Below are 6000 nucleotides of genomic sequence, written 5' to 3' on the forward strand. Positions count from 1 at the left end.
CTGTGCCACTGGGTCCCACCACTACCTAAGGCTACCCTACCAAAACTGGGAGACAACCATTCAAGAAGAAATAAAAGGCATCCAAATAGGAAAGGAATAAATAAAACTATCATGTTGCAGATGACATGATACTGTATACAAAGAATCGTAAAGATTCCACCCAAACTAATAGAACTGATAAATGAATTCAGTAAAGTAGAGGATACAAAATTAATATTCAGATATTGGTTGCATTTTTATATACCAATAATGAAGAATCAGAAAAGAAAACAGTACATTTACAATTGCATCAAGAAAAATTAAAGTACCTAGGAATAATTTTAACCGGAAGGTGAAAGACCTGTGCTTAGAAAATTATAAGACATAGAAGAAAGAAATTAAAGAAGACACAAATAAATGGAAGCATTTACTGTGCTCATAGTTAGGAAGAATTAACACCATTAAAATAACCATACTGTCCAAAGTGATCAATAGATTCAATGCATTCATATTTTAATTCCTCTTAAAATATCAATGACATATTTGACAGAACTAGAACAAATAATCCAAAATTTATATGGAAGCACAAAAGATTCAGAATAGTCTCAGCAATCTTGAGAAAGAACAACAAAGTTGTAGGTATCACACTATGTGATATCAAATTATATTACAAGACCATAGGAATTTAAAAAGTATGGTACTGGCATAAAAACAGACATGTAGATCAATGGAACTGAATAGAGAGTCCAGAAATAAACACAGACCTACATGGTCAATTAATATTGGACAAAGGAGGCAAGAACATACAGTGGGGTAAAGACAGTCTATTTAATAAATTGTATTTGTAATATTGGACAGATACGTGCAAAAAAAAAAACACCCCAAAAAAACTAGCCCAGCTGGCATGGCTCAGTGGTTGAGCGTCGACCTATGAGCCAAGAGGTCACGGTTAGACACATGCCTAGATTGTGGGTACATGCCTCCCACCATGGATGTCATGCAGATGACATGATACTGTATACAAAAAATCCTAAAGATGCCACCCAAACTAATAGAACTGATAAATGAATTCAGTAAAGCAATATTTTTCTGATATATCTCTCCTCCCACCAGCTTCCTTTTAGTGAGCTGATGCAATGATTCTCTCATCAGTGATGTTTCTATCTCTCTCTTCCTCTCCCTTCCTCTCTGAAATCAATAAAAAATATATATTTTTTAAAGATAAACCACCTTCTTACACCATATAAAAGTATAAATTCAAAATGGATTAAAGACTTACATGTAAAACTTGAAAACATATACACTACAATGTCAGACATTTCTCTTAGCAATATTTTTCTGATATATCTCCTCAGGCAAGGGAAACAAAAGAAAAATAAACAAATGGGATTACATCAACTAAAAAGTTTTACACAGCAAAAGAAACCATCAGTAAGACAAAAAGACAACCTACTAAATGGAAGAAGACATTGGACAATGATACATCTGATAAAGTGTTAATATCCAAAATTTATAAAGAGCTCAAACCACTTAACACCAGAAAAACAACTCAATTATAAAGTAGGCAGAAGACCTAAACAAATACTTCTCCAAGGAAGACATAAAGATGGCCAATAGATACATCAAAAATTGTTCAACCTCACTAATTACCAGAAAAATGCAAATCTAAACTACAATGGGATACCACCTCATACATGTCAGAATGACTGTTAACAATAACTCAACCAACAAGTTTTGGTGAGGACATGGATCAAAAGGACAGCTACTATAGAAAACTGTGTGTAGTTTCCTCAAAAAATTAAAAATGGAACTGCCTTATGAGCCAGTGATTCCACTTCTAGTTATATATCCAAAGAAACTCAAAACACTAATGAGATATAAATATCTCCCTATATGCATTGCAGCTCTATTTGCAATAGCCAAGATATAGAGGCAACCCAAGTACACATTAATAGAGGAATAGATAAAAAAGCTGTGGTACATATATACAATGACATATTATTCAACCATGAAAAAGAATGAAATGTTACCATTTACGACAGCATGGATGGACCTAGAAGGTATTATGCTAAGTGAAATAAGTCAATCAGAGAAAGACAAATACTATATGATTTTACTTATATGTGGAATCTAAAGAACAATCTAAACAAACAAAACAGAAACAGGCTCATAGATACAGAGATCAGACTGACGGTTGCCAGAAGGGCGGGGGCGTTTAGGGGACTGGGAGAAAAATGTGAGGGATTGAGAAATATAGATTGGTAGTTGCAAAATAGTCAGTGGGATGTAAAGTACAGGGTAGGAAATATAGTCAATAATACTGACTAGGGTGCCAGGTGGGTATGAGAAATATCAGGGGGGACACTTTGTAAAGTATGACTGCTTAACCACTGTACACCTAAAACTAATACAAAATAATATTGAATGCAAATGGTAATTTTAAATTTTTAATTAAAAATAAATAAAATAAAATCTCCCCTCTCCCCAGTATGGTATGTGTTCCCAATAACATAGAAATTGCCAATGGAGAATAATGGAAAGTTAATAAATTACAAACTTGAATTATAAAAATGTTTCCATTTTAACACTTCAAACTACATTCAAATTATGCAGTTCAATAAATTACTTATTACTTTGAATAAGTAATTCAAATTAATTTCTAGAATATCTTTATATTGCTTTCTGATGTTCTGGAGGGTCTGCTTTAAGACATTTTAAAATTATTTCTCTCTCATAAACAATGTCCTTTAAAGCAGCTTTTTCTATTGTCACTGTCTGGATGATAATGCTCAATGCCCAGAGGCAATAACATATCACAACTCATAGGTCCCGGTCACTGACCAGCTATTGAAAATAAGTTGTCAGTAATAATGTGGTGAAGGCCTGGGTGGGGTGCAGGTGGGTGTAGAGAGGGTCAATGAGGAAAAAAGGGGGACATTGTAGTGCTTTCAACAATAAAGATAAATTTTTTAAAAAAAGAAAAGTTCAGTTAGTGCCCGGATGAGTGCACCTGCAGGATAACCTTATGTGTGGCATCTGTGACAATAGAAGTGGTAGATCTCCTCAACTAATTTCCAATAGGATCTTCTTTATGTCAAACACTGTCATTTATACAATAATTTAAAAAGGGAATCATAATGAAGTACAAAGATGGAAATACAAAGTGGCAGCCTTGCACTAGTTTGCACAAGAGCACCAGGCTCACTTGACCCCAAAAAACTAACACCAGTTAATGTCATGGGCCCTTATTGTGCTGTGGACGCTGAAGTGGACACTGTTTAATATAAGACTGTCATTGGACCACACAACAGAGTGTGTAACTGACGGTCCAGTGCAGTCAAATTAGCTCCTGATCAACTTCCTCAGTTAAATGAACTTGAGCCAAGACTTTAGATTCCTCAGGTACACTTTTTAATCCTTCAGAACCAAAAATTTCACAGGACATGACTGACATTTGTTTCAAAAATACAGTTAAGATACAAAGGCTGTGAAAGAAACATTGGACCATCTAATTTCTTAGCATGCAGAATATCTGAAATTCATAGGTTTGGCTGTTTTTGTCATTGAAAACTTAGACAATATGAAATTGTGGCTGTAGCTACAAGTAAATACTAACCAACAAACCAGATTAAAGGATAGTCATTCTCTTGTAATAGGGAGAAGCCCTCTTCTTAGGTTCTTAAACAGACTTCTTTTTTTTATATCAACAAACAAAAAGAACAATTCAGCACTAGCTTACAATCTACTCAATTCTAAAACAGAATGCCGCCGAAACCGGTGTGGCTCAGTGGATAGAGCGTCGGCCTGCGGACTGAAGGGTCCCGGGTTCGGTTCCGGTCAAGGGCATGTACCTTGTTTGTGGGCACATCCCCAGTGGGGGGCGTGCAGGAGGCAGCTGATGGATGTTTCTCTCTCATCGATGTTTCTGACTCTCTATCCCTCTCCCTTCCTCTCTGTAAAAAATCAATAAAATATATATATTTAAAAAATAAAATAAAATAAAAAATAAAACAGAATGCCAATATTTCTTTCTGCTTGAACCAGCTGCTCAAAGAATTGGTGCTGAGGGAATCACAGCCACATTTCTACCATGTCTGAAGGCAATGATCTGGCTTTGTATGAGGCTGAAGACATCTGACTGTTCACTGTCCTGCAGACATAGTTGATAAAGTGATTGGTCCTCCAGTGACAAATTAGCAAGAAGGGAGTGCTTAGCATCTGGGGAGCAATGCTGATGATGGAACCAGCTGGAACATTTCAGCTTTGATAGAGCCACATGCTGATGCCAGGCTTACTTCAAAGTTTCCAACACTCCACATGGTAAACAGACCTCAGGTTATTTCGGTGCCGTTGGAACTTTCACTTCAGATAAATTGGGAATATTCTCAAATCTGAAATGGGCACAAGGAGGCATATCCTCCCATATTTTGAAAAGCTTAAATGGAACATTTGCTTAAAATTCCCTTTTCAAAAGTGTTTAGATTAATGATTCAGATTTTGTAAATCAACAATGTCAAGTCAACTGACATTGCAAAACACGGACTGTCGTCATCCAGTCCATGTGAACCTGCTTGCAAAGAAGGCTGAAAGGGTATATTTCCTTGAAGCCGGAATATATCCTGTAGTTTAAGTGTATGTCTGGGTTCCACAGAAGCCCATGTTTGTTGAAGTTATATATTGAGCAACATGGCCATAATTCCTGAATAGAGACATCTTTTCATATGAAGCATTTAGCCTGTGAGTTAGGCAACATTTGTCATATTCTAAAGCTCACCTGTGTGGGCTCATTAGTATGTGCGATTTTTTAAAAATATACTTTTATTGATTTCAGAGAGGAAGGGAGAGGGAGAGATAGAAACATCACTGATGAGAGAGAATCATTGATCACTGCCTCCTGCATGCCCCCCACTGGGGATTGAGCCTGCAACCCAGGCATGTGTCCTGACTGGGAAATAATCATGACCTCTTGGTTCATAGGTCGAACCTCAACCAATGAGCCACGCCAGACAAGCAAGTGTGTGTTTTTAATATAAGTGAAATCCATCTATGTGATTCATATGGGAAATGTGTGAAAGACAAACACTGTATGATCTCACTTATATGTAGAATCTAAAAATATGAAACTCAGAGAAACAGGGAGTAGAATGATGGCTGTCAGGAGCTGGGGGATGAGAGAAATGGATAGGTAAGTCTTGACATGCATGTGCAGCTCAGACCATGGCTTATAGGCACTCCCACCAGCTTCCTTTTAGTGAGGAAATGGAAGCCCAGGGAAATCAGAAGAATAACTTGAGGCCAACAGCAGTTGGGCGGGTAGGCCACCCCAGGTCAGAAATTTACCTATCTGAAGTGCCCACTGTTTCTCTCCAGGTTACCAAACCTAGAGCAGATGCCTTCTGGGTAGGCTCAGGGTGGGCAGCCATCACTCCTTCCTAAAGGGTTTTCCTCCAGGCTCTGGTTGAGCAGCAGGCAAAGCAAACTGGAATGACTGGGGTTGTTGGTTAGAGGAACCGTTTCCTCAATGGAAGCTTTGGGGCGCCCCTGTGTGGTTGTCCCAGGAACTGCTGGTCCAGACTTGTGCTGAGACAGGCAGGCAGCAAGGTCCTGGCCCTGTGCCAGACATGCCATAGTCAGGGGCTCATTTGATCTTCAGCCTATTGGCTTGTGAGCTTCACTGGTTTGGTTCCCAGTCAGGGCACATGCCTGGGGTAGCAGGCTTGATCCCCAGTAAGGGGCATGCAGGAGACGGCCCATCGATAGATATTTCTCTCTCATTGATGTTTCTATCTATCCCTCTCCCTTCCTCTCTCTAAAATCAATAAAAACATATTTTTTTAAAAAAAACTTAAATGGAGCATTTAATTCAGACCCTCAACTAGGCTTTGGAACTGAGTAGTCATTTTTGGACCTTATAAAGGGCTTCCCAATTTTATTAAACCCAATGCTTCCAAATTATCATCTCAACATTGAATTAACACAAAAATTATTGAGATTTTACATTTCCTTTTTCATACTAATGGT

This window comes from Myotis myotis, unplaced genomic scaffold (assembly GCF_014108235.1).
Source record: "Myotis myotis isolate mMyoMyo1 unplaced genomic scaffold, mMyoMyo1.p scaffold_m19_p_13, whole genome shotgun sequence".
Classification (NCBI taxonomy): Eukaryota; Metazoa; Chordata; class Mammalia; order Chiroptera; family Vespertilionidae; genus Myotis; species Myotis myotis.